The sequence below is a fragment of the Actinia tenebrosa genome, unplaced genomic scaffold, assembly GCF_029948245.1.
Source record: "Actinia tenebrosa isolate PJP-AT-01 unplaced genomic scaffold, QUT_ActTen_1.0 PGA_scaffold8__29_contigs__length_14323225, whole genome shotgun sequence".
In the NCBI taxonomy this organism is placed as follows: Eukaryota; Metazoa; Cnidaria; class Anthozoa; order Actiniaria; family Actiniidae; genus Actinia; species Actinia tenebrosa.
This window is the reverse complement of record NW_028292585.1, coordinates 9,125,986-9,139,363: the sequence shown is the minus strand read 5'-3', so window position 1 is coordinate 9,139,363 and position 13,378 is coordinate 9,125,986. Positions and strand designations below refer to the sequence as shown.

Below are 13,378 nucleotides of genomic sequence, written 5' to 3'. Positions count from 1 at the left end.
GGAACCCCCATTCCCTAACGGGTAATCCTGGCGTAAAGTAACATATTTCGAGTGCGCTGTTGCCCTCACGGGTAATCCTGGCGTAAAGTAACATATTTCGAGTGCGCTGTTACCCCCACGGGTAATCCTGGGGGTCTCATAGGGAATGAGGGCTACGCAAACACGGGTTAGTGACTTTAAACGGGAAATCCTCGTGTGGTCACTGCGCTAGAACCCCCATTCCCTATACTACTTGATGAGTAGTTCACCCCTAGCAATTCTTCGATTGCACGTTACGTCATCGCGGCCATGTTGGTGCCATTTCACAAAAGATTTCTCATTAGCATCCATTGTTAACGGCACCACAATGGCCGCCATGTCTTTGTCTTTTGACTCTCTTGGGAATGCTTGCAACCCATCAATAGCAATATTTTTTTGAAGTTACAAATGGCTCATGCTCACGATTCCCTAGAGTAAGCGATAATCAAGACTTTTTGAAAAAAATCCGTAATTAAGGCCACATTAGGTTAACCAAAGTAGATTATATTTTAATTTACCATACTCGGTAATCTTGATATTATAAAAGTAATAGTATGACATTTCGGATGTATAGTGATTTAATGTCCCTCCAGCCTCCAGAGGTTTAGTTAAGGTGACTGGCTACCTTTGGAAAACAATTTAAACTTTTTTTTAAACTACATCCTCTTAAAGTGAAATTTTATGCTGATTCCAAATATGAGAAGAAAAATGGGGGTGTCCGGAGCTTGTTTTCGGGATAACCAGCATTTAGTAGATGCCTACGTGCGAGTTTTATTTTCGAAGCAAACGTTTCGCCACCGGAAATGATAAAAACAATTTAAAACTCACAAGATAATAGCTCTTTACAGACTCTATAATTGCACAAATGCCGGCAAGTAAACGATTCTATTCATTATATTACATAGATATTATTGACAAAAAGACAAAGAAATGCATTAATTTGTCATATTTCGTCCTTTCAGAAAATCTCATTAATCCGAACAAAAATTCCTACAAAAGCCTATATTTTGGTGCGTTAGAAAAAATTAACTTTACTAAAGAATTTGATATAAAGTAGATTTGTAGAAGTTTTTTCGAATAAGCTTATGAAAAGTGTAGAGTGCCCGTTCAAAATTTGAGGGTTTTGCCATCTTGAAGCTTTTAAAAAACGTGTATGGTTCTTCAAAAACATCTCGTAGATTATTCAGCGGTTTTTGAACGGGCGCTCATCGTGGGCTCAAATCGAACGTTCAAAAATAGGCAGTCACCTTAAAGTTCCTTCGCCTACCTTGCGGGACTTTAACAAGTCCTCCCTCGGGACAGTTTTAGGTAAATTTGTTCGTTAATCTTCCTCAGGTCATGCTATTACTTATGATAATAAAGAATACATACCTGAGCTGTTTGAGTTAACTTTGCTTTCTGTTTTGAAGCAGTTTTAACGACGCTTGCACACTTAGAAACTTGCGATATGGAGTTTACTTCGGCTTGGCTCATTTGATTCAGAATATCATCTTTTGCCTAATGAAATTCACTATGTTTAGTAACTTTATTTCCTAGTGTTAGAATCTGTTAATTTGTGTTGGTGTTAATTTCGATGTTGCCTGTTAGTTCTTTAAATATCTTTGCGTATCAGTTTAAGTTTATTTTTTTTAGCTTTTAAGAGGTAAATTAAAATCATTAAAACGTACTTGATTATACCTCATGCTTCTCTTCACACTCCTTACGGACATCTATTTAACGCAGCCACGCGCTCGTTGTGTTTTCTCACCTCTCTGCTATGATTACCGAACGAAGCTGACGGAGTATTTGAGTAGTAAGTTAGTATAATAATTCTTCTGTTATTCTAATCAATGTTGCATACCTTGGTATCTGTTTGTAGATTTTTCTTGAATGAGTTAAGCAACGATAACACAAACAATGACTGGTCAGCAGCTTCATCAGGATTTCCTGTCTTTAACAAAGACCTTAGTTTGCTGTCAGTGTTGTGGATAACTGAATTGGCTTCTTGCTCCGAAGGAAGCAGAACCTAATATGAAAAACAATAAGATGTCCATAAATCTAAACCATTTTGAATAGACTTCTTTACCTTGGGCGTAATGTTTTCCCATTTCAGACTATGTGTCATTCTGTTGAAAATAAGGACACTTTCAATTTGTTGAAACTGATAGACCAGACCAGTCATTATAAATTTAAGAGAGAAGGCCTTTTTCTCGAGAGTTTTCCCTATTTCTTTATATGCATTTCATCAGAATAGTGTTTAGGATGCTTGATCTGGCTGGACAGTTCTGATTAATAATGGATTCTCTTTATGAATGGACCGGTCTGACTTGCCAGTTCCGAAAATGGAAAGCACCAAAAGATTCATTATTTGAGTTATATCCATATACATGTGTCTTCCCATGCGCAACCTCCAAACAAAGAAATGATACTCTAGGGAATGACACGTGGCCTGCAATTTTGTTTGCTCTTAGAGCGGTTTTGAATCGATTTCCTGAATGGGTCTTTTTCCATGGTAATCAAAGACACAACAATCCCGGACATCATCTTCACATAACCATGATAGCAGATATCAGCGATACACTCTATTGCCTTCGAACAATTGTTTCAAGTCGAGGCATTTGGGTCAATACAATAAAATAAATGTATAGAAACTGACCTAAATGCAACAATAGCCCCCTTCACAGTTCCTGCACCATCTTGAAAGGTAGCCGTGCCTTTGCATCGTAGCGAGACGAACGGTGAGCTTGCAATGATAGAGACATGTGAATAATTGTCCAAGGTGTTAAAAAAGGTCTCTATCATTGCAAACTCATCGTAGAGTGTAACTCTGATATGTACTATTGATATAATATTTGTGATTTTTTTAGCTACCTTGGCTTCAAGTCCCACTGTCGAAGACACCCCGTAAGCATCATTTATATTAACGATAATTTCTAACTTGAAGTTGGATTCCTTGTCTCCAGGAAGAAGTTTGGTACTAATTTCAGGAGTGCTACCAGACTTGAGGAGAATCATCCCAAATTCACCGAGATACATGAATTTATAGTTAAGGGGAACATCAACATCTTCCCAGTTTTTGCATGATATGTTGAAGTATGTTTCCATTGCGATGCCAACAGTTGGGCTGACATCACATCCATGTTTTCCATTTGCAGTCCTTGGGACTCCGTTTAGAATAAAGTGCTTTTCTGTAGATATATAGGTATAAGCGTCCAAATATGCAACTAATTTAATCTTGTATTTCTGATCCTCATCGCTTTGATGACCGATAAGCTCCTTGAAGTCATTTATCATGAACACGATTCCACCCTCAGAGCTACTCGTGACATTTCCCAATATTCTTTGCGCTTGATATTTGTTGGAGTCTTTATTGAATAAGTAAAATGTCCACTGGTAGGTATTCAGTTTCCGACAAGCACCACCGTCGCATTCGGAACGAAGTATTTGCTTATTTTGCGGATTGATTTTCTTTAAACAGGTAGAGAGGCAACTGCAGAAAAATATAAGCGAAACAAGTAAGTCTTTTCTTTTAGTTCTTATGTAAAATTAACGATTGTTCTAGATTAATTTCAAAAATAGTCAATCAATACTCAACATCTAACACCAAAAAGATAAGTACCTAACCACCAGCCAAAACAACCAACCAAACACCCAATCAACCAAACACCCAATCAACCAAACACCCAATAAACTGAACACCCAATCAACCAAACACCCCATCAACCAAGAACCCAATCAACCAAACACCCAATCAACCAAACACCCAATCAACCGAACACTCAATCAACCAAACACCCAATCAACCAAAAATTCAACCAACCAAACACCCAATCAACCAAACCCAAACCAAACACCCAATCAACCAAACACCCAATCAACCAAACACCCAAACTAACACCAATCAACCACAACATACAAAAACCCAAAACCCAACACCCATCAACCAAACCCACAACCACATCAACAAACATCACCAAACAAACCAAACACCAACATCAACCAAAACCCAATCAACCAAACCCAACAAAACCAAACAACAACCCAAACCGACAACCACCAAAACCCAATCAACCAAAAACAACCAACCCCACAACCAACACCAAACCAACCACACCAAACACCCAATCAACCAAACACCCAAGCAACCAAACACCCAAGCAACCAAACACCCAAGCAACCAAACACCCAACAACCAAAAACCCAAGCAACCAAACACCCAAGCAACCAAAAACCCAAGCAACCAAACACCCAATCAACCAAACCCAATCAACCAAAAACCCAAGCAACCAAACACCCAAGCAACCAAACAACCCAATCAACCAAACACCCAATCAACCAAACACCCAATCACCAAAACCCAATCAACCAAACAACAACCAAACACCCACAACCAAACACCCAATCAACCAAACACCCAATCAACCAAACACCCAATCAACCAAAAACCCAAGCAAAGCCCAAAACAACCAAGCAACCAAAAAATGCATCCAACAAACACCCAAGCAAACCAAACACTCAATGCAACCAAACACCAACACACAACACCCAAGCAACCAAAAATTAACCAACAAACAACCCAAAGCAACCAAAAACCCAATCAACCAAACACTAATCAACCAAACACCCAATCAACCAAACACTCAATCAACCAAAGATTCAACCAACCAAACACACAATCAACCAAACACCCAATCAACCAAAATTCAACCAACCAAACACACAATCAACCAAAACACCCAATCAACCAAACACTCAATCAACCAAAAATTTAACCAACCAAACACCCAATCAACCAAAAATTCAACCAACCAAACACTCAATCAACCAAAAATTCAACCAACCAAACACCCAATCAACCAAAACCCAATCAACCAAACACCCAATCAACCAAACACCCAATCAACCGAATACCCAAACACCCAATCAACCAATCACCCAATAAAATAAAGAAACAAACAAACAAACAAATAAGCTACCGCATTTTTTGATTCGTGTATTGATTCGAGTTAATGTGAGTGGAGATTGTTAGGTCTCTTTTGATTCGAGGGGTATTCCGTTAGACCTAACGAGCTAAATTCATTTTAGAATAAGCCACGTCCTTTTTTAAATCAGGCTAAGCGTATCAATGAATTTTGAAGGTATTTTTTGGCTTTATTTGAATCAGGGGATAAGCTTGCTGTATAATTCAAATCAAATAATATGCTTTCTGTATTTCTTTTTGATTCGATGACTTGTACTTACACGACTGATACAATTGTGTGCTTTTCCACGGCAACCTGTTGCTTGATACTGGCAGCGAGCCCATTTGCTTGAAAAATAAGTTTAAACACATAGATTCCTCTTTCAGTAAGATAAATATTGTCAATATTCAAAGTTTTGTTTCTCGAAATGGGTTCTTCTATTGAATTGTTAAAACAACCTCTTGCTTGAAGTTCTATGCCATCACTTGCCTTGGATCCTGTTCTTACATCACTAATATTCCCAGTCTGACAATACCAAGAGAAAGTCATGCGGATAGAATCTGAATATTCGTCTTTTATATTCACGTGTGATTCAGAGCCATCAAGTACCAGGCTGTTTCCACCTTTGATGGCGTATTCAGAGCCTTTTATTCTAGGAACCAGTTTTGCCTCAACAATTCTTATAAATTTGTAATCTTGCGCAAAGTTTCCTTCAAAACCAAGGGCATTAGCTTGACACTGTAAAAAAATAAGATGATAATTTCTATAGGCATTTGGGCTAAAGGTAACTTGACGTGCGTTTGGCGAACTAATTGGAACGAAGGATGACAGACGACCAGTCCTTTGATGGATAACTGCGAAGCTGCAGCTGGTAAAGATTGTGGGCTTCATCGAGCAATTGTGGGTAATTGCGATCCTGAAAGAGGGAGAAGAACCCCTGAAAATTGAAGCAGTTCTTGAGCTTGTTAGATGTGATATTACGTTCATTGTCGGTGGATGACAATGTACAGCGGTTCCTAAAAAAGTGAAAACATTGTTATGGGACTGCAGAAAACGTGCGACACGTATAGAAAATACCACCGTTCAAGGTGGTTCAAGTGTTGTTTATGTTCTCATGCCATTATTTATTCCGAGGTTGACGAAAAAAAATGGGCCGATTAGGCATTACATTAATGATGACAGTAATGATGAAAAGGTAAATTATACACCGTGAAAAGTTGAAAAAACTTACTGACGTTTCGGACGCTAGTCCTTCGACGAAGGACTAGCGTCCGAAACGTCAGTAAGTTTTTTCATCTTTTCACGGTGTATAATTTACCTTTTCATCATTACTGTTTCATTAGAAACACCGACGCAGCTCACACTAGTTTTTAGCTAGTTATATCTTTTTATCAATGATGACAATTCTCTCATGTTTATAATCTTTCTATCAACAGTATTAGGTACTAGCTGAGTCACTGCGATTCTCAATATTCTGTGAACTCAGACATTTCAACGGCTTGTCGTAAAAACTAGTTTTTCGCCGCCGTTAATGAAGTCAAAAATATAAGAGGTTTCAACTGATTATTTTTTATTGACTGAAGCAAAAAATCCAATTTCGATCAGCGTGCAGCTTGCAGCTACCGAGTTCACAGAACATCAAAAACGGCATAGTAATAAGTACTTGAATATCGTAGGCGGTAGAAATTGGAGTCGAATAAATAGCTGTCTTTGATGAACGTTTTCATTTTTTTCAGGACATCAGTAAGTCGTGACTCCAGACAATAAACATCAAACTCGACAGCTGTTAGAGTTCTAAGGAATGAACTCTGCTGAGGACTGAAATAAACATGTAACCATTAGAAAAGGATAGGATGGAATAGGCTCGGCGAGGTTGGGAATTTTGAAGCTTTTCGTCTAAAAAAACAAAATTAAACTTGTGTCCTCCAACTTATTGGAACGTTCTACAGCCCCTCGAATGTCATAATCCCAAGGCCTCCAGCTGGCAATAAATTAATGGGGTTTTTCTTTTATGAATATTAATATTTAATAGGAAAGATAAATTATTGGTCAATGCGCAAAAAGTATAGAGTAACTGCCACATAATCATTCATCTTGCCACATTAGTATGGCTGCAAAATTCAAGGTAGTCGATATAATAATTACCTGAAACCTTTGAAAATGATTTCCAAAAAACCTGGTACAGTTTCCCAGTATGTCTGCGCCTGCATTAAAGATGTGCTAGGTTACAATCCACCATGTCATACATTTCAAAATCTTGGAGTATGAAAGATAACGCTTTTTATACATTGTAATATTTTGGCCCAAAAATAGATGTTTAATATAAAAAAATATAAATAGAGAGCGGAAATGAGTTTTCTCTGTTTCCCCCCATTGGTAATTGCTGAAATAACCTCGTTAGACATTTCTAAAACTACATTAATTTTTACCTTAAATTATTCCTATCTATATTTGACTGAACTGCACGTTCCAATTGGTTTCTGAGAAATCTTGATTTCGCCCACGAATCTATTCAATTCCATGGTCAAAAAAAGTAATCCAAGCCTCCGCTTCCATATGACAATGAATGCAAAGCCCCCAGCCCTTTTACGTCCGCTTTACTTATAACACGGAACTATTTCCAAAAGATTTGTAATTGAGACTATAAACGTATTTTTAGCTTTACGAACTTATTTTATTTTTTCCAGTTGTGTTACCTCTGTTAGGGACTCCTCCTTTGCCACTTCATAATCGTAGCTTTGGTTGTTTAAGAACTCCATTGTGAAAGGTCGATCAGAGAGCATCAACAACACAGTTAAGTAAAAATCTGTGAAGCAAAAAGGGTCTGTTATTACACTAACATTATTGAATAATCATTAAAAAAACACAAGTAAATACAAAGAACCTTTTAAAATCCACTTCCTTGAATTTCTATCTTTTAGTGAGGTATGTTTAATCAATTGCAAAAACGTTGTCGGGTTCAAAACATGAGAGAAATGACATAATTATCCTCTGTTTTTTTTCAGAAAAGATACGTACAGTTGATATGAAACGTCTAAAAAGCCTCCATGCTTTTTGTTTGTGCAACAATGTATGAACATTCCATGAGTTTTGTGGAAACGATATGTTCCACAACGTACTTCCCATGTACCTTTTCGGTCTCAGCTTCTATGTTCTATGATTCTAACCCGACAAGGATTTTGCAATTGAGTGTATTTATTGCTATTTCATGAAGAAAATCACATTCAACTCCGCAGGTTTTCAAGTTGGGCTTACAAGTACTGAGCAATGTTGTTTAAAATTCCGACTCAAGTTTTGGTTGAATGATTGAATATTTGAACGCACACCCGATGCTAAGGCTAAGTAAAAGACGACTCGAAACTGGAGTATTCTTCGTTACGTCATCGCGGCCATGTTGGTGCCGTTTAACGAAAAAAAAGGTTAACGGTACCACAATGGCCGCCATGTTTTTGTCTTTTAACTCTCCTGGGAATGCTTGCTCACCTGGTTCACATCCATATAACTCCATTCGCAGCCCTACGTTGTTGTTCCATTTCTTCGGTAATATGATGATCTGGGACACGATCACAGGCAAAGGTATGTTTTGACGATGAACAGTACTGCTGTCGTTGTTTCCGATAAATATCTGTTTTTTTAGACATGAAAACCATGAAAACATTATAAATAAATCAGGATATATCGTTAAATATAGAATTTTCATGAAAATTGTTAATTTCCAGACCATTTATTATATACTAATTTTCGAAATTCATCATCATCATGCATCATTTTACTATGATTATCACATATTTATCGCCGCATCATTATCATCTACACCATCATCATCATCATCAACTCATAAGTAATCAGCACAATCACGCCAATATGTTCAGTCTTATCATCATTCTCATCACACTAAACTAATAATATCACCAAAAATTAAGAAATCCGAAAGTTTAAAAGTGATGAATGCCCTTACATTGATGTCGTCATGCTCATCTTTAAGCGGCTTAAAGTTCTGTCCATTGGAGAAGTACAACAAGACGAACTTTGTAACCCATTCATCCGTTGTCGGGTCGCCATATCCTTGTGTAGCAATTGCTGTAATCACAAGTTTCTTTTCAAAATTAACCGTTATCCAAGACTCTTTAGGAGCACGTTTGTCCCCACGATATCCCTGTGGTGATGACGTCTTCATTAGCCTAGCGTTTTTTGCTCCATATATTGATATATCGCCGTTGTAGGCTTTAAAGGAAGACATTTGATGATCCTTGACGTTGCCATTTTGAATTCCTAAGGGTTTGTTGCACACAGTATCTAGAATGAGGATATTTTGTTACGATGAGTGTTCTGAAACACACGATTTACCAAAACATGAAACCATATTCTGAAACACGAATATTTAAACCAAAGCACGCCCCAGAGCTCAAAACACAAGTTAGAGGCATGGTAACCAATTTGAAATATTTTGGCAGAGGAAGACTGGGAATACTTATTTTTGCAACGTTTGATTTAGGCAGGGAGGTGTGAGGGATATGGAGACGAGCCTGAATACATTATCGAAAATGGAATGTTTCGAAAGGCTTAGAGCCACCTCTTCGAAAAGAGATTTTGAGTATGGCCTCTATGTGTTCTCGTTCCCTGATCACTCGATTGCTTAATAATGAAAAAACCTGATACTTATAGTATATTGATGTATAACTGACAAGTAATAAATATTGTTTCCGAAGTAGAGATCATATGATTTTTTTGCCGCAGAAGTCAGCATATTTTGGCGCGTTTGCATAATTATGGCGCCGGTCTTCAAATCGCAAATATTTGTGTGGAAGCCGTTCTCGTTTCAAGATCGCTCAATTGAATAAAAAAAAAAAAAAAAACTCTTGAGACTTATAGTATTGATGTATAACTGACAAGCAATAATGTTTCCTTCCGAAGGTGTAATCATATGATTTTTAGCCGCAGAAGTTAACATTTAGGCATGGTATCGACATCTCTAGACGCAACATTGCTACTCTCATCGGAGAAAGAACTTTTCAAACAGTTACCACATTCCACGCAGAATTTAAATCCTTCTTTTACGACTTCTTTTACAAGATTTCCACATGAACTACAGCGAACATGATTTCAAAGAAAAACAAGACGAGAACTTTGACTTGAAGTTAGAGTGTATATCAAATAAAAAATTTTTTTTTCAAACTCACTTATATGACTTATATGGGAACAGTGTAGGAGAAGGAGAAGGAGAAGGAGAAGGAGAAGGAGAAGGAGAAGGAGAAGGAGAAGGAGAAGGAGAAGGAGAAGGAGAACTAGTATAGATAATCATTAAATAAATAAATTATATTTTTGAAAATCATTATTACATGGAATAAATTGAAATGATCGCAAACTACAAACCAAGCGATTTTTTTTGTTTTGAATTTCTAGTAATAAGTGCGAAACAGTCTGTAAGAAAATGCTTACAAAAAGAGCTCAAGTGCAGCTTAGGCGTGAATATAATTCATCTTGACATTTAGCTAGCAAAGCTAAAAAACGAAGTGTTTCTCATGATTTAAAGAAAAAAAATGGGTGGGTGACAAAAAAACAAACAAAAAACAACAGCTCAGTTTTCGAGTATTGAGCGATACGTGCACGTAATTGATATGCCTCTGAACGTGTAAAATTATCACTTCTATGATTCTCTATTCCGTCACTTCGCATTAAACACATTAAAAATAAGTACCTGACCGTGAAATATCCACCTGCAACAACAAGGTTAAGAAAACGACCAGGACGACCAAAGAACGATAACGCCCCGAGAAGAGCATGTTGCCAACTACTCTGTCACTAAACAACAAAAAACAGCTATATAAAAACACGCTACAAATGCAAATATTGATGATAATAATTAATTCGTTAAATAATACCGCTAATTATTCGTTTAATTGATGGTGGCTTTATTCACAAGCGATTGGATGGAGACGTGAACTTGACGTTTATACGTTCGTAAATACTCCATAATTTATAGTCTTTTTATGATTGCCTTTAATAATTACACTCCTTAAATGGTCTGAGAAGGGCGGTTGATTTAAGAGCTGAAGCCTGTAAATTTTCCCCATAGTTGCACAAAATTATGAATACAACAAAAGCATGAAAAAGTTTTGGGTTTTTTTTCTCTCAAAACCAATAACATTTATAAAGAAAAGTGTTAAAATAGTGATGCTTGCTATTTTTTCGTATTTCAAATATTTGTAAACTGAGGTGTTAATAACTTTTTTTTTACTTAATTATTAATGATAATTTTTTTTTTCATGTTACGGTTATAAAGAAGTAGGCTGGTAAGCTTTCAATGACACGCATATTTTCGTGTTGCAAGAGGACATTTTTTCTAATGGATAGATAGATAGATATAGATAGATTTATTTATTTATTGATAAAAAATATCATGGCAGTAGCAATAGCTAGCTGACTGAATTGCTTAAATATTTACAAATACTAAAGTATTAAAATTATATACTAAATATTAAATTAACTAATTAACATATAGAAGATATGAAAACAGTCATAAAACTATTTAAAAATCAGACTGAAAAACTAAGAAACACTGCTAAAATATAGGGAATACTAAAGGAGGATGTTTACCTAGCATGCTTTGTGCGCCTCGACCAACTATATTATCACACTGAAAAGTCACGTGATCTACTCATTTTCGCTTTGATGCCAATGCAGAAACATCGACTATGGAGATTATAGAGAATCGTTAACCCTTTTCCACTTCAGATCTTCTCTTTATCTACTGTATTGTCAAAAAGGATCAATTATACCGAATTTGCTGGTATTACGTGTCTTAAATTGCTTGTGACTAGTACTGTGAATTAAAGTAAGCTTAACTCTTTTTCCTCTTTAATAAAACTACTTTCGATTGACTTAAATAAAATAAAAAATAAAACATTTTACATTGTCGTTGTTATTATATGAATTTTAAAATCAAGATTATCAGATTTGTCTAGCAGGTCACGTCAAATCAAGGACGTAAGACAAGACGAAGCGAAATACATGGCGAATTTTAGTGGAAATTGTAATGGCCGTATCTCACTCAAACGTGGAAACTTAAGGAGACTTAAGGGATATAGCATAGTAGGAGGGCTATACTTTGTGTAGCTGTGTCCATTTTTAAATTTTCTTCGTTTAATTTCGACTTATTCCCACATAATTCAAAGCCTACAAACACTTCGCTTGTCAAAACAATTTTTATCTTTTTCTATCCATTCATTGATACGGCACATTTTGATTTTTCCTATGGCAAAAATTACATACCGAATACCGAACTAGGTCCCAGAGAAATGTCCAGACTTTCTAATGTTTGTCAGTATGGATACAGAAAATATTTAATAAGCAAACGGCTGTTGTTTTTGTTTGGAGAAATAATCGAGGAAAATCGCCGTCGAGAGGAATTTTTTCAAACAAACATAATGAGCACGGCGCGCAAAGCATGCTGGTGAAACATCCTCCTTTGGGAATACTTAGTTACAAAGCCTACTCATTTTAATAATAAATGAACAACTGAAACGGTTTGTATATGTTCTAGGCAAGTTAAAATGACGCTTACTTCTTATATTATAATTGGCCTTGTGCATGGGTGGAAGTAAGTCACTGAGGACATGACTATTGTTACCTAAGATAACATTATAAAATTTTTGGTATAATGTTTCATGATGCTTGTTTAGTGTTTCAATTTTCGATGAACTTAAAGCGTCTTTGTATTCTAAATTAGGATGCATAATTGCCACATCTCTCTCTTTTGTAGACGTTCCAGTTCTAGCTTTAAATAACTAGGTAGAGCATGGTAAAAAACTGGAATGGCATAATCTATAATTGACCTAATACACTTTGATATAAAATAAGACTAAGTCAGATGTTGGGACCTTAGCTCTTCGTAACTGTACTAGAAAGTATAACCTTTTAGAGATCTTTTTTACTATTTCTTCTACATGAGTATTCCAAGTTAGATCACGATTGATAATAAAGACCTAGTAACTTGGTACTTTCAACAAGCTCTAATGGTTTATCATTAATAACAATGATGGGAAACTCGGGTAGGTTTTTGGCAAAAGAGATCCTACTCTCTTTTACATTTATCTGTATTGAGCTGTACTCTATTCTCTATAGACCAGTGTACTATGTTATCAGCTATCGTCTGAGCGTTACTTTATTTACCTTTGGGCACTATTTCACAAGCCGTTGTATCATCAACGAACTTCCACAAAAGAAGTCTCAGTTAATAGTTAAATCATTAATCATTATAAGAAATAAGTGTGGGCCTAATATTGTACCTGTGGTACACGCGAGGGTACGTTAATGATGGGCTTTCACCCATACCCTGGGCTCCAGAGGTCTTATTTCGCTTCTGGTAGTAATAGCAAATTATGGGTAGCATGGGTGACGCTTGCGGCTAACGCGTCGTC

General features: G+C 36.5%; 1 pseudogene; it reads right to left on the bottom strand.

The window, feature by feature from the left end:
- Positions 1 to 1,343: 1,343 nt before the first annotated feature.
- LOC116292706 (uncharacterized) lies at positions 1,344 to 13,214 on the bottom strand (annotated as a pseudogene).
- Between the last annotated feature and the right edge of the window lie 164 nt (positions 13,215 to 13,378).